This window comes from Manis pentadactyla, chromosome 13 (genome assembly GCF_030020395.1).
Source record: "Manis pentadactyla isolate mManPen7 chromosome 13, mManPen7.hap1, whole genome shotgun sequence".
Classification (NCBI taxonomy): domain Eukaryota; kingdom Metazoa; phylum Chordata; class Mammalia; order Pholidota; family Manidae; genus Manis; species Manis pentadactyla.
In genome coordinates this window covers 15,915,617-15,940,553 of record NC_080031.1, presented here as the reverse complement: position 1 = coordinate 15,940,553, position 24,937 = coordinate 15,915,617, and the positions used below count along the sequence as shown (strand labels likewise).

Sequence of the window (24,937 nt, the reverse complement as noted above, 5' to 3'; positions counted from 1 at the left end):
TACACCATCAAGTGCTTTAAGTTCAGTGAGGATCCTGGCCATAGGAACTCCAACTTCCCCACACTGCTGCCTTTGCCTGCTGCAGGACCCTTGCACGTGCTAATTCCTCTGTCTTGTCGCCGTAGTCCATATCCTATTCTGGCTAATTCTCTCATCTTAGAGAATTCAAATGAAGCTCTTTCTGGTCCCGAAGACCAAGTCAGGCCTCCATTACTTTCTCTCAGAACAGAGTTAGCTTCTCTCTGGCACCTATCAAAGCTGTAATTAAATAGTTAATTGGCTATTTATTCTTTAGGACCTGCCTCCCTCTTTGGAATGTAAATTCCAGAAAGTCATAGACTATAAACTATGCTGGCTGACACTGTATCTCAAAAATATTACCCATCCTGCACACAGTAGTTGGTCAATAAATAAGGCATAAATGCAGCTTACTTCCCTTTCACCTCACCTTTTAAAATATTTTCAAAATCTTTTTGTCCCTTTCAGGTCAAAGTTAAATGTCTTCTCCTCAGTGAAGATGATGTCATCTCCTTTCTGACATTTAAATCTACCCAGCATTTAAAACTATCAAACATTTAAATCAATTCCTCATTCCTCTCTGTTCCTGTAGCATGAAGACACAATAGCATCTATTTGAGCCATATGGAATTGCTGTTCTCTAACAGGCCAAAGTGGTTGAATATCTGTAACCTCCTTTGATTAAATCTAATAGTTTATGCTTTTATCTCTCTTTCTAATATGTGAATTCCTTGAAAACAAAAAACATAGTTGCTCATCTCCAATATCTAAAACAGCTAACATAGGGCCAGTACACAGCAGATGCTTAATAAATGTTGGTTATAAGAATGCCTGAGCAACTGACTAATCACCCCTCTGGCTCTGTGCTAAAATCCAAAGTGACCTTTATCCACTGGACTTCTCCAAATTTGGGGCACTCCCTGATGACAAAATGCCTTTACGGACTAAATTTTTTTTCTGTTTCCAACTGGACACCTTCACTCAGAGTCAAGGAATTCATTCCCAGCTTACAGAAACCACAAGCTCATGGAAAACTGAGGTTATTGCTTGTTGAGAGAAATAACATCAAGATGGGTGAGATCAGTCTAAATGCTTGTGCCTGCCAAGGGGACTGTGAAATTCCATGAGACTCCCCCACCTTCCTTCACCCACCTAGACAGCCAGACCCCTCCAGTATCCATCTAGCCCTTCCATGAACAGCTGCTCAAAGGGGAGCTGCAATAATTACACACTAATGATTTTGATTGGCCTTGCCTACCTACCTGTGATGACAGTTGAGGTCTCAACACCTGTTGCTGGCACCAGCTCACCACAAGCAGCTCTAAATCACAGGAGTGATGACAGGGGTTGCTGAACCAGTCCTAGTGATTTTGTTCTTCAAGAACTTAAAACTAATTGGCAGCTAAACTTGCCGTAAGGTACTTAACATATTAACCACTCATTATTGCTCCAAAGCCTCAAGAACCTATTCCAATCAACCTCAACTTTGAGAAAATTCATTCTTAAAGTTAAGAAATTGCATAAAACTTGCAGGCTGATTTGGTTCCTGGAGAGTACTTGTTTCCTGGCTTGCAGATGGTGGCCTTCTCATTGTCCTCACATGGTAGAGAGAAGGAGAAACCTCTCTCTTATAGCTATATGGGCACCAGACCCACCAAGAAGTCCCCACCCTGCTGCCTAATTACCTCCCAAAGGCTCCACTTCCAAATAGCATCACACTGGGAGTTAAGGTTTGGACACGTGAATTGGAAGGACATAATAGTCAGTGCATAACATCCTGCCTCAAGTCTACACCTCAGACTGCCTTTCCTGGCTTCTTCAGAAAAAAAGCAAACTCATGCTTTGGAAAGTACCAATTACCTTTTGGGGGGCCACCCTATTACATTTCCAGTAAGTTAAAGACATGTGTCATTGAAAATTGTCCAAAAGTGCTAGAACTGAGGCATTCATTCTGTATTGTCCCAATGTGAGTAATTTCATCCTAGGTTTTTGGAATTACCAACATTGAACACCCATAATCTGGGGGTAATTATGTTGTGATCTCAGAGTCCACAAACTTTTCTTCCTAAGGTATCATTCAGCATTTCCAGGGAAATTCCAAGGAACATCAACTTGTCCCCAAGGTTCCCTCCTCCCACACTATCCATCATATCACCATATTAGAGGCCATTTCTCATTCCGTGTATAATTAGAATGAATTTCCCCAACTGTTCCTCAGACATAGATACCAAAAAGGACAAACCACCAAGTAAAAGTACGTAAGGATGAAACCCACAGAAAACTCCTCCCAATGAGCCTCATCCATCAAGGCCTTGGCCTTGGGACTGTTCTATCTGTGCCTACTCCTTCCCAGTCCTACCAGGATTATGCTTTTTTATACTTATCATTTAGAATCCTTGAGGATACAGCCTGGCTTGCTCCTGTCCTTCCTTTCTCCTTCCATCCTCCTCCCTTTTATCCTTTTCCTATCCTCATTCTTTCAGCTTTCCTTTCATTTGAATCCATTTTTGCTGATTCTCCTCGGATCTGGCTGATGGACAGCAGCCCTCGACAAATCCATGGACTTGCAAAATGAGTCTGGCCTCTGAACTTGGCATGCATGGCTCTGCTGCCGTTCCCAGGCCCCTGAAGTGTGGTCTGTGTCTACTTTGTTGTCACTGTTGTTTGGGGAACTTTGTTGAGGTATAACTGGCAGGCAGTAAACTGTGCATATTTAAAATGTACGATTTGATGATTTTTGAGATATTTAAAACCATTGCCACAATCAAGATAATGATATGGGAATATAAATTGGTGTAGCCGCTATGGAAAACAGTTTGGAGTTTCCTCAAAAAAATTAAAAATAGAACTACCATATGATCTAGAAATTCCACTTCTGGTTATTTACCTGAAGAAAACAAAACAACTAATTCAAAAAGATATATGCAACCTATGTTTATTGCTGCATTATTTACAACAGGTGAGATATGGAAGCGAGCTAAGTGTCAGATGAAGGGATAAAGAAGATGTGGTATATATACACAATGGAATATTACTCAGCCTTAAAAAGAATGAAAGTTTACCATTTGTAACAACATGGATGGATCTAGAAGGTATCATGCTAAGATAGAAAGACAAATGCCGTATGACTTCACTTCTATGTGGTACCTAAAAAACAAGCAAACAAACAAAAACCTCAGAAACAGACTCATAAATAGAGAATGAACTGGTGGTTGCCAAAGGAGAGGGAATGGTGAGGGTGGGGGGGAATTGGGTGAACTAAGTGAAGGGAAGTAAGAGGTACAAACTTCCAGTTATAAAATAAATGAGTCACAGGGATGAAAGTACAGCATAGATAATATAGTCAACAATATTGAAATAACTTTCTATGGTGACAGATGGTCACTACATTTTTTGTGGTGAACATTTTGAAATGTATATAAATGTTGAATCACTATGTTATACCTTGAAACTATTATAATATTATGTAAGCCAGACTTTAATAAAATGTTTTTTTTAGGATAATGAACATATCAATCACTTCCAAATGTTTCCTTATGCTCCTTTGGAAAGTCTATCCCCACTCTCATTTCTTGACAACCACTGAACTTCTTTCTGACCTTATAAATAAGTTTGCATTTTCCAGAATTTTATATTAAAAAATCAGTCAATAAATACTCTTTTTACTGGCTTCTTTCACTTAGCATAATTTTTTAAGATTCCTCATGTTATGTGTGTCAGTAGTTCTTTCTTCTTCTTGCTGAGTATGACTCCATTAGATGAATATACCACAATTTATCAATTCACCCATTAATGAACATTTTGGGGATGTCTACATTTTGGAGCTATTAGAAATAAAGATGCTATAAGCATCTATATGGACGTATTTTTCAGTTCTCTTAGGTAAATGGAATGGCTAAATCATGTGAAAGGTGAATGTTTAACTTTTTAGGAAACCACCAAACTGTTTTCCAAAGTGACTGTATTAGTCAGAGTTCTCCAGAGAAACAGAGCCAATAGGATTTGTATATATAGAGAGAGATTTATTTTAAGGAGTTGGCTAATGTGATTATGGAGGCTGGCAAGTCCAAAATCTTCAGGGTGGGCTGGCAAGCTGGAACCTGGGCAAGAACTGCTGTGTTTCAAGTCCGGAGGCCATCTGCTGTCAGAATTCCTTCTTGCTTAGGGGAGGTCAGTTTTTTGTCCCAGCCAGGTATCTCAGTCAGCTCAGGCTGCTAAATATAGACTGGGTGGCTTAAAAAACAAATATTTATTTCTCACAGTCCCACACACTAGGAAGTCTGAGTTCAGGATATTATCATGGTAGTGTTTTAGTGAGGGCCCTCTTCCTTGCAGATAACCATTTTCTTGCCATATTCCCACTTGTGGGAGAGAGAAAGCTATAGTGTCTCTTTCTTCTTAAAAGGGCACTAATCTCAGCATGGAATTATCTAAATTTAATTAACTCCCAAAGGCCCCACCTCTTAATACCATCACACTTGGGGCTAGGACCTCAACATATGTATTTTGTGGGGGACACAAACATTTAGTCCTTAACATCAGGTTTTCAACTGATTTGATGAAGCCTACTCACATTATGGAGGGCAATATGTTTTACTCAAAATACACCAATTTAAATGTTAATTTCATCTAAAACACACTCATGGAAACATCTGGCATAATGTTTGACCAAATATTTGGACACTGTGGCTCAGCCAAGTTATTATATAATATTAACCATCACAAATTCCAACCTTGTCAACCTGACGTTCATACACCTTTCTTTAAACCATAATTGATCCCCAAATGAAGACAATAACAAGGTCATACCTCCATCAAGCATGATACGGCTGTCCTGCATACAAAGGAAAATGCATGAACCCTTTCCCCAGGAGAGGATGCAAGTCCCCTTTCCTTGGGTGACTTTCACTCTTTCCATGATAGCCCATAACTTAAACACTGTGATGTAACAACACTTACATACTATGATATGAAGTTAGCAAATCTTATGTTATATGATAAGGGGACACACACACACACACACACACATACACACACATTAAAATAAGGAAGAAATACTCATGACAACTCAGTGCCTGCAGTTCCCACTGTGAGGTCTGGCCTACCAAGAAGAGCTATCACAGAGCCCTTTAAAGATGCCAGGGCTCTCCTCACAAGTGTATTTCTCACAGTCATGGTGAAAGGTATGTTTTCTGGACCTTCCCAGTGTGGATGAGCATATTTTAAATGACAATTCCACTCTAACATTACTGTCCCCCCTCAGCCATTGAATGTCTTCCTCTCCGGTAAACTAAGGCAAGCCTATCCTCTCCAGCTCATTCACTTTGGGTCACCTTTGGATCCATGTTTCAGTCAGCTGGTCAAGCAAACTGTTGAGCTCTTCCTGACTTCCTAAGCTGAAACATCAAATGTAGAATCTCAGCTTTGTGAGCCTGATCCAATGGGAATAATTGGATCCAACTTCCACCATTATCCCAAATCCTTAATATCCATTCCCACACATGTTCCCTGGGCTTCTGTCTGTGTAAATTAGGAAACTCAAGTCATTTTTTTTGGATTATGTAAGTATTTTTTTGGACCTACCGCTTTATGGGTCACACATTATACCTCATCTTCAGCGTCCTACTGGGATTTAGGTCTAGAAACAAAGAAGGTTTTGGTGAGGGCAGGTTCTGAAGAGAATCAGCAGTTCCTCAGGAGAGGACATTATAGTTTCCTCAGGCAATGTGGAATTATTCCCCTCAGATGGGGGTGGGAAGGCTGATACCACTGGAGGTGGGAGGGCTACTTCCACTGAAGTTGGGGAGACCTCTTCCACCAGCAAAGAAGACTCATCAGAATGTAGGGGCTCAGTGTCCTCAGCTTCGCTGGGGTCTTCCCAAACATCCACATTCCAACTTACAGGATCCCGTTCTATCCCAATCAATTCCCTCACTTTAATAGTAGATACCCTGAGAGACTGGGCATCCAAATTATACTGAGAGAGAGAAATAGTTTTTTTTTTTAATAAAGTATCACGTCACATGATTTGTAGGCAGAGAAGTCCCCTGATTGCAGTCTGAAAACCCAAGAACTAGGAAAGCCAATGGTAAAAATTCCAAACTGGGTCTAAAGACAGGAGATGACTGATATCCAAGCTCAAGACTACCAGGCAAAGAGAGTGAATTCTCTCTTACTCAGCCTTTTGTCCTATAAAGGCCTTCAATAGATTGCATAAAATCCACCCACACTGGGGAGGGCAATCTGCTTTACTTAGTCTACCAATTCAAATGTGAATCTCATCCAGAAACACCCTCACAGATACACCCAGAATGTTTAACCAAATTCTTGGGTACCCCATGATCCAGTCAAGTTAACATAAAATTAACCATCACACCAGAGCTGATGTTGCAGTTCGAGTCTGAAGTCTATCAGACCGAAGACCAGGGAAGACACAACGTTGCAGTTCAAATTGGAAAGTCATCAGGTTGAAGACCCTGGGCAGACCTGATGTTGTTGTTCAAGTTCAACAGTCATGTCCTGGAAGAATTCCTTTTTGCTCTGGGGAGGTCAGTCTTTTGTTCCAGTCAGGCCAAAATCAAGGAGGAGGCTCAAGGGGAGACCCTATTTCCATGCTCATTCAGGTTGTTGGAATAGTTTAGTTTCATGTAGTTGTAGAACTGGGTTCTCTATTTTCTTGCTGGCTTTGGAGGCTATCCTTGGCTTCTACAGACTACCTTAATGTTCTGGGTTATGGCTGTCTTGAAGTTAACAACAATGGGTCAACTCCTTACACTCTGAATCTCCCTAACCTCCCATTACTGCCTTCTTCATCCACCACACCTTTCTGATTCCAACCAGAGAAATTTCTCTGCAATTAGAGCTCAGTGATTAGAGTTGGCCCATGTGTATAATCCTAGGTAATGTCCATATTTTAAGTTTTATAACCTTAATTACATCTGCAAGGTCCCTTTAGCAGCAGTACCTATGTTTTTGTTTGAATGATCAGAATATAGAATATGAGAGAGAAATCTTTAGAATTTTGCCTACCACAGATGACCATTTGTTCCAGCACCACTTGTTGAAAAAAATTAGTCTATCATCATTGAATTTACTCTGGCCCCTTTGTCAAATATCAATTGAAAATATATGTATGGGACCTTTATTTCCATTCCATTGATTTAATTTTCTCTTTATGGAAATTCTACCCTATCTTGATTACTGTGGCTTTATGAGTCTTGATTCCATGCAGTATAAGCTCTAAACTTTAATTTTTCTTTTTCAAAGATATTGTAGTTATTCTAGGTCTTTGTCATTTCCATAAATTTTAGAGTCAGCTTGTCAATTTCCAAACAAAGCTGCTAGAATTTTCAATGGGATTACATTGAATCTATAGATCAAAGTAGGAAGAATTCACATCTTAAAAAGATTGAGTTTTGACCCATAAACATAGCATACCTCCTCAATTTTTAAGTTCTTTAATTTCCCATAGCAGTGATTGGTGGTTTTAATGTACAATTCTTGAACATTTCATTATTTTGAAGTATTTCATATTTTTATGCTATTGTAAATGCTATTTTTTAATACTAATGTCTGATTGTAGCTAGCATATGGCTATATAATTGATTTTTGCATATTAACCTTGTGTTCAAGCTTGCTTAACTCACTTATTGGCTCTAGTAGTATTTTGTAAATTCTTCAGGATTTTCTAGGGATATGATCATATTATCTATGATTCAAGACAAGTGGACATCTTCCTTTTCAATCTGAATGAATTTAGATTCTTTTTCTTGTGTTATTGCATTGGCTAGAACCTCCAAAACAATGTTGAATGGTGAGATCAGACATCCCTTCCTTACAGCTGATCTTGGGGGAAAGCATAGAGTGTTTCAACAATAAGAATTATGTTGGCTGTAGGCTTTTCGTAAATATGTTTTTCAGATTGAGGAAGTTCCCTTCAATTCCAAGCTTATTATTTCTATTTCTAGTGGGGAGCAATTTTTTATTAGGAATGGATGTTGGATTTGTCATATAATTTTCTGTGTATTATTTACAGATGATCATCTGGTGATTTTTTTCCTATTTGTTAATATGATGAATTACATCATCATTCTCAGAAATAAGAAGGAATAAACTATACTGATACATAGGACAACTCAAATGATCATCAAAGACATGCTGAGTGAAAGAACCCTATCTCAAAAGGTCACATATGTATGATTCCATTTATATGACATCTAAATGCTTTTAATGCCTCTGGTAGGACATTCTTCTTTGATATCACTAACAGTACAAAATGAAAGGATTTTATGAAAGGATTTGTCCCTGATTCTGGGCATTGGGATTATGGGGTGGGGGATGGGGTGCAGGGGAGTTGGGTTTTGTTTGTGGTTTTTCCTTTATTTTTTATTTTTTGTTATTTCTATTTGTTTTTGCTTCATATTTTCCCCATCTCTGTGTATATTTGGTGGTTGATTCTTTATCATTTTCAAAATAGTCCCACTGCAAAAGCTCCATCACTCCCCCAATACCCTGGATTCTGGCCCCAGTTCTGCTTTGGTAATAGTGGGTGCCTGTCCCACATGTTACCAACAGCTGTGAGCAGAGCATCAACAGGAGAAAACTTGGCATCAGGAGATGGAAGGCTGGGCATTACCTCTCTGTGCCACCTAGAAAGCTTTACTCATAAGTAAGGAATGTGGCAGCCTGCCCACTGAGGAAATGTACCGCCCAAACATTTTCATGCAGATCATTCAATATATTAGATGGGATTTGCTGAGTATGTCTAAGAAAAACATCTACATTTTCCTGGAAGACATTAAAATTCTCACATTTGAAATGTAATCATTTGAGACTCTTGAGGGACGCTGATGATGTGTTATAAGACAGGTTACAGCATCCAGGGCACAAATGGCGGTAAAGAGCCTAACCTGGACTCTGGGAACGTTTTTATGTGAGGATTTTGGTATTGCTGAAACATTATGAAGAGAGCTACACTGAATTTTAAAGAGATTTAGGCAGTAATGTCAGAAGCAGCAATATAGTTTCTTCAATGATAGACTTTCATGAATATTGTTTGTAGCCAGCCAATAAGTATTGCTTATAGTTTACAAAACTATAAACAGTTTTGATTCTTAAGCTTGTTTGATTCTTAAAACTAAAAGAAACAAAAAACTCTCACTGAGTCTTATCAGTAACCTGCCTTCAGGTTCCCATTTCTGCTTCCTGCTGACACATGTTTGAGTTGGGCTGCTAGTCAGCCAGGCAGCTTTGAGAATGGGAAACATACAGCCCCAGGGCCACCAGGCAGCTGAAGTGTAGCCTAGAGTGATTTTGGAAGAATTTATCCTCTGTCCCTGGATCCAAAAACTGGTGTCTCCCTCTCATGTGGAAAAGTCGAAAGTGAGAGGCGGACTGGTGCCTCCTTGATGGAAAGACAGAGGGATGAAATTGCTGAGGGAGTGAGTTGCATTTCCACAGTGGTAAGGCCACAAGATGTTTTCCCCTAGGGTGAGGGTAAGCATGGAGGTGTCAGGGCTCAAGTTAAAGGAGGGCTGCCTGCCAGGATGAGGTGACCCCAGTGGAAAGGGTATGTTGAGTACAATGCCACCCCAGGAAAGAATCAGCATTGGGACGTCTGTCATGCAGAAGGCAGTACCAGCCCAGGACACCGTCATCACTATCTCCCCTCCTTCCCATTTATGCGCGCTCAGAAGGCACCATCTGCAGCAGGAGGCAGGGGCAGGTGAAGGAACCAGGAGAGAAAAACTGCCTGGCCCCTCCTGCCACACATTTGTGAGCCAGCCGTAGGGGAAGGAAGAAGCTTTGAAATGGATGAGTTTGCCTTTCGAGTTAAATTAGGTGGAAAATGAGACTATGTCTGAAGGTACCTGGGAAAGCAACGGAATCTGCCAAGGAGATTGGATAGAGAAGGTTTGGAGGGTAGCGGTGTGAATACAAGATCAAGTTATTCCCACAAGAAGCCCCAAGCAGTGCCTCGCCACTCCGGGACCTGAGCAAGGTATCTTTAGGACGTGCTGAGATAGTAATTCCCTTAGCTCTCCAGGTAACTGTGTGGGGCCTGGAGAAGGCAGAGTCCCCAGGGGCTAACATATCTGGATGTTTCTGGCCACAATACAATTATGACTTTCTGCATATGCCATGACCTGAACAATATTGGAAGCCTTGCCTATTGCTCTTCAGCAAAACAGTCACAACTAGCAGCAAGTAATTGATTGTGATTACCTAAGGCAGTGACATTTCCTATCCATCGCCTCAGCAACCACAAGAGAAGTAAATAAATCACCTCTCCTGTTTAACTAAGTGTTTGACCAAGCTACAAGGAATGAGCCTCATATTTTTTAGGTGAAAATTATATCTTTTTCCAACTAGTATATATGGAAAATATAATATGTGCATATGTTTGATTCTGTAAACTGATGTCAGAATTCCAGAAGATTCTTAAAGCCTCAGGAGGAATGACTCAACAAAGGGAATTTGAGGAAGGGGGTAGTGCTAAAATGCTGAAGCAGAAGAGATTTGATCAGTCATTGAGTAAAGGAGCTGTCAATCATTTCTGCTCAGCAAATCGGGTCACAGCGTATTAGCTCACAACAAATTAGATCACAGGAAAGGAGAACCCAGTGGGTGGTCCTAAAGGGAACTCAAGGTTTGAAAGGAGGTGATGTAAGGCAGGCTGACCTTGAGAAAGACGTGGCTGTCATAGAAGCCAGACTCAACTGCCATATTAGGATGATGGATGAAGACTAGAAGCTTTAGAGAAGGGTAGAGCCAGCATTAGTTTCTGGCTGGTGTGCATGCTTCAGTCAAACAAAAACTACACAGAAGTGTGAGGCAGAGAAGAAAGGATCAGAAAGCAAAGGTAGAATCTGGAACCACGGGAAACTCCAGGAGACAGGTAGAGGGAGAAGCTGGCTCGAAGCCCACAGACAGACACAAAATGTCCCACTCACCGAAGGGATCAGAACAGGGTGGGCCTGAGAAGCAGGGTCCAGAGGAGGTGCACACCAGCCCTCAGCTGGAAAAGGGCATCAGAGAAGGTTCCGGGAGAGATTGAATTCCTACCCAGCTCGGTAGATGGGCCAACCCAAACCTGCCATGGGTTAGAAGTCGTTGACTGTCATTTTTCCAGTTCATATCAAGGACAAGGTAAGGACGGGGTACTTTTTAAGCTCTAGCAACCAATAATTGGTGACCATAAGAAAGCTGAACTACTTTTGCTCAATTATTTCAATATCTGTGGGGAGAGAAGTGTTCTTTTTGAAAATGTTCATGGAAGTCTTGGCTTAACTTATATTTAAGAAGTTTCAAGAGATACTACACATTGATGCTGATGAGAGGAGAAATCTGGATGCTTGTAGCACATAGCCCACAGAGCAAATATTTCCAACATATTTCCCCCGCCCTTTTCCATGCACACAAGATTGAAAATAGAGTTTGAGGGAAAGCAACTGATTAAAAGCTTGTAAACTTTCCCCTAACAATTTGAAATCTAGAGCTGCGCCGATGTTCTTAAAGATAAGGGTGGATCGGGCTGTTGGGCAGAAATTTAATATCTCGATTTTTCTCTACACTTTTTTAATTCAATGATCACTGCAAAAATGATTTGCTCTGTGCCCTGTGCACTTCTAAAAACTTTTAAATGAATTGCTTCACTAAATCTTCATTTACCCTTCATCATCCTTGAGGTAAGGCACTCTTTCGAACCTTGTTTTGCAGATGAGGGAACTGAGGCCTAAAAAGGGTATGTGTATTTTGCTCCTAGTTGAGAGCCATCTGATTTCAGAGGATACATCCCTCACTATATACATGGAAGACCGAGATGGGTCTTCATGTGATAATCAGAGCAGGTTGGTTCAGTCTCTGAAGGGCAGAGGTGTAGTCAGCTTGGGTGAGGGGAGGCATTTGAGGTATACAACAAGCAACCAACAACCGGCATAATTTTGTACTTTTCAGCCAGTGGTTTTGTCAGTACCAAGTCCTCTGTGAGGCGAGGAGAGGAGGGTAATGGGAGGGAGTGTGCTTAGAGGGGAAGGGAGGGAGTGACTTGGAACTGGTGTAGCCAGGAGACATTTCACCTCCATATGGAATTCATATGGAATTATGTGGCTTAATTTTTTTTTAATTAAAAAAAATGGCAAGGATGAGTTGAAGAGCCTTGGCCAATTTTGATGTGGACCGATGAAGTTAACAAATTGGGACAGATTGCCAAAGTAGGGTATGTTTTTCATTTTCTTTTTGAAAGAACAAAATAATAACAGACTAGTTCATGTATTTCCAGTTCAAGAGGGGACTAGGTATGATGATATAATGAACAGAACACTTACTCGGAAGGCAGAAGAATGGGTCTAGGCCCACCTTGAATAAATCATTTAAAATTCTCAGCCTCAGTTTCCCTTCTATAAAATAAGCTCTTTCTGGATGATCTTTAAAGTCCATTCAGTGGTGGAATTTTAAGGCTGATGAATTTATTGCAAAGAACAAATAAAGTAGGTACTTTAAAAATAGTAAAGGCTATAGAATATGACTTTTTTGAGTTCATCTTTCCCTTGCCTCTGGACTGAGGCTCCACATCTCACCAGTTGCCCCTGCTGCCCATGAAAGCCTGAAGCAGGAACCCAAGTTCTTGATTAAATGACAAATGGGACAGCCCCCCATGGATGGAGGCTATTGGTAGCTACAGGTGTCGGTGAAAGACTGTCTACTCAGAAGGGGTTCCCTCCCAGCATGAACACTGGGGAAGTGAGGATTTGATAAGAAACTGGCATTTGGAGGAGTATTTATTGGAAAGCAGCTCTGCCCCTGTACAAGGAGTCTTTACCCAGAATGTTCATGAAGCCCTGTGTTCTTGCAAATGGGGAATGCAGCCTGTATTCTTCTGCCTCTCGTATTAGTTTCAATAGGCCAGTTACCAGACCTAAAAGCCTCAAGATGCTGCCCCATTCCAGGCCTGCCTATCATTTCTACACCCCATTACTCACTTTTATGAGCCTGAGTTCAGTTTGACCCTGGTTATACACTAAGTCCTGAAGTTTATAATATGTTGCTTAGCTTCTTGTGCAAAATGAGGCCCTTTATTTTTTTCACACGCCAGTTGCTTTGCAGGGCTCCCAGGATTGAATGTTTTGCATCTGCCTCTTCTCTGCAGCTTCTCTATTCCCTGCTGTTATCTTTGGCTCTGTTGCTATGGGCGGTAATATTTTTTTGTCCTTGCTTAATAACTGCCTGGCTGCGAGAGGACCTCATTTCTCATTGTATTGGTGGAGGATTAGCCGAGATGTTTGGGAGATATTTCCTGTATTAAGCAGCAGGGGAGAGCTTTCTGGGCCTGTGCCTTCCTTTGACATCACGTCATACATTTTTTTTTTTTCACTTTCTCCCTTGGAATGTGCTGAGGCCAGTTATTTGCATCCAGAGCTGCAACTCCTCCCTGACACTTTGCAGATTCCCATCCTTTCCAGGTGCCCTTGTATAAACACTTCCTGGGGAGGCTGCAGTGAATCTCAGGCAATCATTTGTTGATTTTTCTGATATTTGAGGCTCAGGAATACCGCGTGCACTACTGGGCTGTACTGCTTCGGATGGGCTGCATCACCAACCTGCTCTCCAGACTTAATCACCTTTAAGCCTTGCATACTTGAGATTCTCTGACAATCAACTCATCGGCTTTCCATTGGAGCCAATACCTCACTGACCACTAACTCAAAGTAGATATTCTGTGTTGCCTAGAAGTAATAGGATATCAAGTTTACAGCTCTGTCTGAAACTCTCAACTAACTGCCTGTAGATTTTTGATATTTTTATGTCTGCTTATGACAATCCTCAGAAAATGGAGAAAAGCTATCTGGAAAAGTTACCAAAGGAGGGCAAAAGTCTGAGAATTTTTGGTTCTTGATTAGATTGCGTTAAGAAGAATAAATGCTCAAAATCTGGAAGTTGCTACTAAAAGTTTGGTGGCATCGCAGTGGAAATGACACAGGCTGGGCTCAGAGCAGGAGTCTCTGGATTTTAAGTCGGAGGTCACTCCTTCAAAGCTCTGGAATTTGGGAGACACTTCATCTCTCTTTTTATCTCTCACAATTTTCTCATCTGTAATATGGGAGTGATTCTGACTCATAAAATTGTTGCTGAGAATAGTGTGAGAACACCTTGTAAACCACAAATACAAGATTATTAGAATTATGTGAGAATATGTGTGAAAACATTTGCAAACTGCAAAGGACTTTACAAGTGCTAATAGCTGTAGGGACTACAAGTGAAATCCTGCTAAAGATTTAAACACACTTCAGAGAGTTGGGAGCACCATTTTTCCTTGCAGTGGCTATTTATCCTTCTTTTTAAATGCGATCTGAATCCCCTGCCTGAGTTGGAGGAATCCCCCATCATACCAGGCCCAGCCTACGTGCCACCAGAGAAGTACAGTTGCCAGATGCTTGCTTCCCAGTCTTGGGCAGGAGACTAGGTCCTGGTGGCTTGGCCAGATCAGATGCTCCTGCCCTGGACTTTGCTCTAGAATCCAGTAATATAAAGGAGATCCATTCTGGCTATAGGAGGACACAGGTGACCCCCACATCTATGCTGGACAAGCAATGGTAGGGGACCAAATGAGGCAGCCACTGTTCACCTGGCTGCTGGGAGCCAGAGCAGCTGGTAGTTCCTTCAGTTGTTGGGCAGCTTGCATGTCACTCCTGGTGGCCTCACCTCCCAGCCAGGTTTTGCAGATGACTCAAGAGATTGCCTAAGCTACCCTAGATCATTTTATTGAAAAGTTTATTATGGACAACTTCAAACATACAGAAAACTAGAGGGAATAGCATAATGACGCCCTGGATACCTGTTATCCAGTTCAACAATTATCAATATTTTAACAGGTATTTCACCTGTTTCTTCTCCTTCCCTGACCTCTTCTTGTTTTTGGTTGAAGTATGTTAAGGTAACTACAAAATATCATATTATTTCACCCATAAATATCTCTGTGCATTTCTAACTGAAAACATATTTTTTGGCATGACCATGTCATTTTTCCACCCAATGGCATTAATGGTAATGCTCCAGTTGCCCAATACAACCCAATATCCATTTCTGCTCAGATAAGCAAGAAACCCTTTGCCTTACTTGTAAGACAAATAGCACTCTCTCCGTTGGTTTATCATCTTGGCCCACGAAGTAGAAATTCACCCCTCTCGAGGTACTGAGGAGAGTAACTTCCACCCCTCTCTCCTCTTTCACTCTGTAGAGGAGTGACTTACCTGGTGAATGAATTGGGAGTAAAGACCTGCAGTGTGTGGCTCGTGCTCTTCCCAGCACCTCTCTGGAGATCTGCTTGCCCACAGGGCCCGCCCACAGGGCCCACCTCCAGCTCCCACAGACTGAGCACATGTGGTCAGGGCTCAGGGCCACATCATAGGGTAGATCTGGAGCTTTGTATCTTCCCTGAGGAGTGTCAGGAATGATTCTGGGTACATAGATCTTCTCTCTACATCCTAACTGCCCCTATATGACACAGTCTGAGATGTGACTTGGAGCAAATAATATGCTTTGACGGTGCATCCGCACTGCACTCTATCGGCAATAAAGCTGATGTTTTCATCTCTTTAGTTTGATGTCAGCATTATTCTCCAACATCCCAAATTTAGTGGAAAAAAAGAAAAGGCAATCTTTTTATAAGCCATCACTGTAACATACTCAAATGTATCAACAACCATTCCTCACACCAAATCCTGCACTAAGACCAGTGATGCAAAGATGAAGAGAACAACATCTCTGTCCTACTGAGCCCACCGCCCACAGGGGTGATCACAGCAAGCAGAGGCAACTCTGTGGGATTCTGTGGGCACAGATTCTGAGAAGCACTCACAGACTCTGTCATGTGGGGGTATACATTTGGATGAACAAGATTTCCTCAGAGAGAGCAGGGGGGCAGGCATCCTGACAGACGACCTATGTGCAAAGCTCTGTCCCAAGCACAAAGCACAGAGAAGAGGACAGGATGAGGTTGGTGGGTGTCAGAGAGCCTGGAGCTGATGGAGGTGGGAAGCCAGGGTCAGGTGGTGAAGAGGGACAAGTGTCCACCTAAGACACTCGGACCCTCTTGGAAAAGCAAGGAAGTGACATTGGAGGTTTATAAACAGAGGAAATTTTTGAAAGATCTTTTATCAGAAGTGTGGAGAATGAATATACAGAAATGAGACGTGACTCTGAGAGAGCACTTAGGATCCTATTGACAACAGCCCACAGGAGACCCAGGAAGACTTGAGCAAAGTGGGCAGGGGGCAAATTCAAGAGATATTCTGGAGATTTTATTTCAACTCCACTTGTTCCAAAAAACAATGTTTCTGTAAATATACATAGACTATAGCAAGATTTAAAAAAATAGAAGTAGACAGCACCTGGGTGGAGATGCCCAGACAGCACCTGTGTCATAAGCTCCAGAAAGGACCGGCTGGAGATAATGATTTAGGACCTAATACCAGTCAGGTGGTAATTGACATGGGGATTCATGATTTCCCAAGGAAATGGTTGCAGATTACAGTTTGTGCAATATTGTGCCTTTAGGAATTGTTGGGAGCTCACACAAAATTGCTTTGTTCTGGTAAGAAGGTAGTTTAGTAGTGTGGCAAGGAATCCAATCTGACATCGTGTTAGCCTACCTTGTACCCCAGTACAAGTAGACATGCATTTCAACATTTCCCCATTGCTTCTGAACTGTACAAATCCTTAAGTTCGAGGTCAACCATAATATGAGTTTACCTTATCTTATAATCCTCTCTCCTAATTCTTCCTGGGATATACTCTATATCAAATAATAGGACTTCTGTCCAATCCCCAGAAACCCTGTGTCCGTGCCTTCACTTGGATATTTCTTCCTTCTGGAATACTTTCCACCCAAGACCTTGTCTTTCTGAAATCCTGTTCATTTAAAGAGGCCGTACTCAGATGTCATTTCCTCTATGAACATTTCCCTGATCATTAAACCTCTGCCAACATTTGTTAAGAGCATAATACATGCAAAGCACTATACTAAGCATGAGAGAGATGCCCATATCAATGAGACACAGTTCCCAGCCACTAAAAGGTCAAATCCAGCAATCTGTGTGACCCACCAACTCTATTACGAAGTGATTTGCATTTCTCAAAGTCTAGCCCACCCACCCACTAACTACACAGTGTTAAAATTCAGATTCCAAGGCCACACCCCAAATCCACTGGATGAGAATGTCCAGTGTGAATCTTAGAAACACATTTTTAGACAAGTCCCTTAGGGACCTTTGTGCCCTAGGTAGAATATTTGACTTCCTGCCCAACAGGGTCATTGTTAAGGTAAAGTTGAGACACGCATGGGTGTGACAATGCTTTGAAAATGGCAAGGCATCATTTCAAGGGACTGTGGTAGGGTTTTTCTTCTTTTTTTTTTAATTAAGGTATTATTGATATACACTCTTAAAAAGTTTTCACATGAAAAGCAATGTGGTTACTACATTTACCCATATTATCAAGTCCCCACCCATACCCCATTACCCCATTGCAGTCACTGCCCATCAGTGTATAAGATGCCATAGATTCACTATTTGCCTTCTCTGTGCTACACTGTCTTCCCCCAGACCCCCCACACCATGTCTACTAAACATAATACCCCTCAATCCCCTTCTCCCTCCCTCCCCACCTGACCTCCCACACCCCTCCCCTTTGGTAACTGCTAGTGTGGTAGGTATTTTTTAACCAAAGTGCATTTTTCATTTCTGTTCCAAAATCCTATACCTTTTGGCCTTGACCTTAAGTTCATCTCTGTCCCACCCTAGGGGTGGCACAGGTGACTTTTTTGGGGATTCATACTGTCTATTGGATGGAGAGGCACATGTGTCAGATATTACTCATATCTTTACTGTAAACTCCACCCAGAATCTGAAAACATGGTTGAACTCCAGCTCCTTACATCACCACCAACTTTGATTAGGAGCCATAAAAAATAGGAAGCATCTGGAGGTCAAAAACAGAGTTGGCCCTGGACGAGATGGTGAAGTTAGCAGCTTTATCCGTAGGGCCTCCTGCCTGGCCTTTCTTTGCCTTCCCTACTACTCATCCCCACCTTGGAGGCCTTTCTAGCCAAGACACCTTCCCTAGTTTGGAGAAGAGCTGATGACCTAATTCTTACTAAGGTATTAGTGACTTAAGAGTTAACCCTCTCAGGTTTAGAATGGGATGGACTATGAGGCAGTGCTTCACTCAGAATAAGTAAATAGTGGTAGAATTGTAGTCAAATGACAAGCAAGTCAGGGATATTTTTACTTGGAGGAATATTCTATAGCCACCCCACCCCCACCTCACCAAGGTGACCTCCCACTACGGCAGGTTATCCTAGGACCAGCCCCGGCGGCTAGGAGCATTGGTCATATTCTCTGGGCACCAGACAGATAACACATAATGGGCAAACTGCCAGAAGTCATTAAAATCCAGGAAAGAGTAACACCATAATACAGTTACGATGAGCACATCTCAGGCCGCGGCTAATCTGGGCTTGGGAAACTTTCTGGGCTGGCTTAGCTCCAAGGCCACAGAGCGCTGCAGTTAATCCTCCAGGACTCGGATGGTGTCCAGAATCCTCTCCGGTATGGGCTGATCGCCTGTTTCTAGGCGCAGCCGGCCTCCACCCATATCCTGATGGGACACAGTAGGAGAAAGACCACATGGAAAAGAGAGAGTTTAGTGAAATAGAAAGAATGTTTAGCTGATACTCAGGGAAACCTGGAGTCCAGACCCACCAGTGCCACTAGGGTCACCATATGCAGGTGACTTCCCCAGTGACAGACTCCATTTCCTCATTGGAAAGGGAGGGCCTTAGGTTAGGTGCCTTAGAATCAAAAGCCATGCCTGTCCTGAGAAGCAACTATCCTGAGTTCCAAAATAAACAGAACCTTATGCATCCTCCATTACAAAGGGGTAGAGGTTCTTATGTGACCAGACATCCAACAGTCATGCAGCATGTGGTGCTTTTGCTTCTCAAAGTGTGCTCCCTGGAACCTACAGCCTTGGCCCCCTTGAAGCTGGGGCAGAATCCCAGCCCCACCTACTCAACCAGCCTGTGTGTACACAAGACGCCCTGGTGGTCCAGTTGCACACTGGAGTTTAAGAAGGCCCTGTTTATGTGTGTGGCACTTGTCTGGGCATAGACTTTTCTTGGTTCCTCATCACTGCAAAGTAAGCCCAAACTCCTTAACAAGGCTCAAGGGCCACCGCAAGCTGGTTTCTGCCTCCCTGCCCAGCTTTGCCTCCCAGGTCCCCCCTTTACTCTCTCCAGGGCATCCATGAGGACCTCCCTTGCTATGCTGAACAGGCCATGTGACAATCAGGTGCAAAATTCCCTCTGCTCCACAGAATTTTCTCTACAGAACCATCTACCTTTGTTACCTCCTGTGTTATTCCTTCAACCAATAATCAGGGAGAATTTCCTACATCAGGCGCCCTTCGTGGGACTGTCCTCACGAAGCATATATTGCAAGTCCTCTAAGTTTCAGCTTCAAACCACATTCCCCAGGATGGTTTCCCTGACTCCCTGAGAAGGTTAAATCCCTGTGCCCTACACTCATAGTGGCCTGCACACCCCTTTGTAACACATTACATTTTACTCTAGTTGGTGATTCGAGTCTTCTTTCCCTGTTGGACTGCAACTCCATGAAGGCAGGGCCTGTGTCTTGCTTGCTGCTTGCAACCTCTAATGCCTAATCCACCAGCTGGCACAGAGGGGGGCTCCATGAATATCCACTCAGTAGAGGGGACAGGCAGGGAGGGACATGGCTGAGATTCAAGGATTAGAGGTGTGAAAACGGGATTCTGCTGGCTCTCATCACAGACATGAGGGAACAACTTTTATCTTGGACTCTTATTTCTTTGATCTAAACTTCCAAAGAGATTATCTGTGCCCATAATGTGTACCCTTTGGAGAAAGGAAATCTGAGTTGGCATCCAGAGTGGAATTCCCATTTGCCCAGATCTGACCAGGATCCAGGCCTTACTCTCCCTTCCACTGAGAAAACTGTGGGCATGAATTCTGGGTGTGTCTGCAGTGGAGTCTGGACTATGCGCTGCTTTCTTCCAGCCCTGGTGACAGACTGCAGCTTGCTTCCCAGGTGGAAGGAGATAGTAGATGGGCCCAAATGATGCGGGAGACAGGCTATTCCCTGCGGGAGGGACAGAGGCTGAGATGAGAGCAGACATGCAAAGATGGAGGTTCGGGGATTGTTAAAAAATCAAACTTTACTTACAGATAGTGGAACATGAAGGTTTATTCTAGATTGATAAATTGGGACAGTTGATCAAAAAAGGAATGGTTCTTTTCTCTCTCCCTTTGTAGGTGGCTACAGTGCAAGGAGCCATGGAAATCTAAGGAAATCCAGACTGGTCATCAGAGACCACGGGGACTGACTTCAGGCCCTCCTGTCTTCACTGCTTAGTATCAACAGGTAATCAGCAAATAATAGGGTCAGTGCTTTCTTCAATGTTTTTACACCCTTACCTCACCTTTTTTCATGAGTTTCTCAGGCACGTAAGGTGGGTGGTGCTGATCCTGTGTTAGCCAGGGAACAATTTTTGCTCTGAGAGCTTAACTGACCTGCCCCAGCGCACACAAACCCTCCTGACTTCCAGCTTGCTGGGGTTTCCATCAGCCACCATGGCATAAAAACCACAGTGATGTCAGGCAGATAGCTCTGTGACCTTGAGCTCTGAGCAAAATTCCTTACAACTACAGCCGACACGCATGGCCTTGATACAGCCCAGCAGGGAAGGCAAGAAAAGGGTCACCCCGAGTTGGGACAGGGTGACTCTGTGCCTCTACTGTGTGAGGAAACCTTTGGGTAAATTCCCTTTTCCATAACAACTCCCCTTAAATAAACTAACCAAAAGATAGCAGACCCAAGTTCCTGCATATTTGAATTGTTTTGTATTATTTTAGCTGGTCGTAGAGTACTTGTGAGTCAGAAGCAGTTTCAGGAAACAGCCCAAATCACCAGCTACAATCTAGGTTCCTGTTTTCTAAGAGCCCTCAGATGTGTGTACATGTGTCTGTGCATGCACACACACACTCACACACTCACTCCAGCTCTCACACATGCCTACACTAATTTTCACAAACTGGCACATTCACAAACACTCACACATAAAACTTATATGACTTCCCACATATGTTTTCACATGCACCAGCTCACATCACACCCACAGACTCTCATTCACCCCCACACACACACGCATTCACATGCACCCTCACATGCATATACTCACAGAAATATACACTCTCATGCACACACCACACACACACACACACACACACACACACACACACACACCTGTCATTTGCCAAGTTTTCCTGATACAAAATATAAGCATGGCATACTCTGCACAAAATGCACTTGTTACATGAGATTAAAACCAGATAATGTGCACTTCCAAATATCCATGCATTTTCCTTTGCAGACATCAGAATGTTTGGCTGAGGCAAGCTTTTGCTCTGCAGCTCCCTTTTCTTGGGATGTGTGAATCAGTTATTCCTAATCAGCCCTTCCCATCACGGCAGAGCAGCAGGGAAAATGAGGACAATGAACTCTGTTTCATCGCAAAAGATACACACTAGAAAGCCAATTTGGAGCAGCTGGGCACTGAAGGAACTTTGCAAAGTGACAACTCCTGCCCCCACCTCAGAAAGAGCCATCTTCCCAGATAGAGGGGACACCAGTATCCTTCCTACTGCCACTCTACTTTCTGCCCTCTTTCTCATAACTTCTCAGCAAAACCCTAGAAGCCCTTCACACCTCTGGACCTTCCCAAAATGGTGCCTTGCGGTCACACCAGCCTTCCTCAGGAGATTTCCCTGCAGAACCCAGGGAGGTTGGGACACAGCGATGGCTCTCTGTCTGTGGGACCCAGGTTCTCTTCTGTAAAATGTAAGAGTACATGATACCCCTAGCTTCTATACAAAGCTAAATATTTACCTTTATCTTTTTGTGTCATTTAGTCGTGTCTGTTTCCTTGTGGCATCTATCTGCCTCAGATTTGTGTTGTATTTCCCACAGATTGTAAACACACAGCAAAGGGAGCCTTCTCTGAGCAATGATAAGTATAAGATTCCTGGAAATTAAGCCCTCAATTATTGCTTTTTGGTGATGGTGGCAACAATGAGCTCTCACAGTTTATATGCACATTGAAGTGATTTGATTTCAGAAGGAGGAGGATCACTGGTTTGCTTTTGTGAATTTTGCTTCTCAATGCTAATCCCAGCACAGGTAACAAGGTATCGTGTCAGTGTGGACAGCGAGGGAGCTCTTTCTTATGATACTTTATCCCAAATTTAGCACTAAGAAGGCTCACTGGCTGTTGGGAGGAAAATGAAACCCAGTTCTCCTTCTTCCAAGCAGATGTTGAGGACTAGAGGCAAATGAAGAGCTTTCTCTACTTAATGACAGGAGGTAACCCCACAGCAGGGTGAGGCCATGCAAGCAAATTACTGAGAAGTGGTTCAATTTGATACTCACCATTTAGTAAACATTCTGGCACATATTAGGCTACCAATAAATGTGTGAAATGAATGAATAAAAGGGTCCATCTTTTCCTTCCCTTCACTTGTGGGTTCCTTTTTTAGATGTGTCCATACAGCTCACTTGTACATGGCAACCATGTCTCCCCAGTAATAAGTTCCATAAATAGTACTAGACCCTCACGTTGGCTAGGACTTCCTGGTAACACTGTCTTTGAGAGCATGCAATGGAAATCCATTCAGAAAATAAGGACTTTCCCTTTCTTAACCTCCAGCTTTCTATTATGGTGAATTCCAGAGCTGTCCTCATCCCCCACACAGTGTAACCAGACTCTTTATATGCACTCTAGAGTCTAGACGGTGAGCTCCTTCAGACAGAGAGTGAGTCTTATGTATCTCAACTCTAGCATTCAGCACACTAAGGGCACTCGATAAACAACAAGTGATTATGAACATACTGTTGAGGAAATCAGTAAGATGGAAAAGGATTGCACCTATGTTTAGTCAGTTTAATGACATCCATTACAAAACCCCAGGAGTTCTGAAGAATAGGCTGCCTTTCCCAGAAATAGGCAAGACAGAAAGATTGCCACAAGCCGTGGACTCAGCAGTTATGTGGAAGATGGCTATGGGTTGCTCAGTAGAGATGATGCAGGGTGGTGGCTAAGAGGAAAGCTACTTGAGTTTGCTTCCTGGCTCTACTCATTCATTCTGTGACTGAGAGAGGCCGTGTAGTCTCAGCATGTCTCTATTTTCTTATCTGGAAAGTGGGGTAATAATCATTGAGAAGAACAAATGAGTTCATACAGGTAAAGGGCCTGACAAACACTCAGTTTTCAAGACAGTAGCATTCACTGGGATTGAAGGAAGTGGCACCAGCTACCATGGAAAGGAGCTGAATGAGAAAAAAAAAAAAGAATATTTCCCATTAAACCTACTGACCTTAATTCCATTTCTCATTCTTTTCACTTCCAGCAGGGCTCCCTTCCTCCAGCCCTGCTCTCCCCAGCACGTGCTCCCGTGTTTCCAGGGCCATCCCTCTAAATGCAGATCTGACCGTGTCACTGTCTTCTTCAAGGCCTCTCATGGCTCCTTCTGCACAAGAAAGCACATCGCTCAGCACCTTGCCAGTCTGATCACCATCCAGCTTCACCTGCACCACCTGTCGGTGCCCAACTCCCCCTCATAACAGGATCCAGGGACATTTGGCTTTTTGAGCTTCTTGCACACATGGTGCTCTCAAGCCTCAGATCCAAGCTGCTCCTGCTGTCTGGAATGGCTCTTCCCCACCCAACCTCATCCTGCCTGTGTCACCAGCAAGCTCCTGTAACTCCTTCAGAGTCCAGGTGAGGTGTCACCTTGCTGGGGAAGCTGTCTTCAATACTGTTAGGGACTGAACTGTGTTCCCCAAAATGCATATGTTGAAATCCTAACCACCAGCCCCTAAGAATGTGACTTTGTTTAGAGATAGGGCCTTTTGAAAGATGATTAAGTTAAAATGGGGTCATTAAGGTGGGCCCTAATCTAATCTGATTGGTGTCCTTATAAGAAGAAGACATTGGGACCCACAGAGAGAGACACCTGGAATGTGCACGTGCAGAGGAAGGACCACGTGAGATGACAGTGAGAAGGCAGCCACCAGCAAGCCAAGGAGAGAGTCCTCAGGAGAAGCCCGCCCTGCTGACACAGTGATCTTAGACTTCCAGGCTCCAGAACTGTGAGAAATAAATTTCTGTTGTTTAAGCCATTCATTTATTGGTATTTTATTATGTAGCCCAGGCAAACCAATACAGATACCCATAGAGCAGCCTTGATTTAGGCTTTCAACATAACATATATGCCATCTTTTTGGCATCTCCTATCAGGCAGGGCTAAGAAACACTCTTTATGCTTTACCCTAAACCCTATGTGGCTACTGTAAACATGTGTTAATAAATGTCATCAAGAGCTGGTCAGTGTTCACCAAAGGACCTGTTGGAGGCACATGAGCATGTGTTTATCATTGGAGTCTAGGGACACATTCTCCTCCAAGTCTGTATTATTTTTTTTAATGTATGTAAATGTTACATTCTACTCTCTATAATGTCTATCTATAAAAATGCTTTATAATTTAAATTACTGGTTTAAATTACTTCCACTGGTTAAAATCCCCTAACTTGGAGTGAGGTGACTTTTGATGGACATGTACCACCATGTCTGATGGCTTTTAGTGTCTCCTGTTTGCAGTCCTGCTCTTGAGTGTGAGAGTCATTGGACAGGCATCCCAGTGGGCAGGAACTATGGAGGGAGAATTTGCCAGGAACTGTTTCTAGAAAACATGAAGTAGGTGGAGTCTGAGGACACCCAGATACCAAGGCTGTTACCACATAATCATACTGAAAAGTTAGGAAACCTGTG

At 42.8% G+C, this 24,937-nt stretch overlaps 1 long non-coding RNA gene across 1 annotated transcript in view; it reads left to right on the top strand.

The window, feature by feature from the left end:
* The window catches only part of LOC118934667 (uncharacterized), a 31,033-nt gene extending 6,379 nt beyond the window's left edge, over nucleotides 1–24,654 (top strand). The window contains exons 3-6 of the long non-coding RNA XR_008993289.1: nucleotides 8,054–8,211; nucleotides 20,376–20,474; nucleotides 23,519–24,491; nucleotides 24,549–24,654. This is a non-coding gene — a long non-coding RNA (uncharacterized LOC118934667). The remainder of the gene's footprint in view (nucleotides 1–8,053; nucleotides 8,212–20,375; nucleotides 20,475–23,518; nucleotides 24,492–24,548) is intronic.
* The last annotated feature ends 283 nt before the right edge of the window (nucleotides 24,655–24,937 follow it).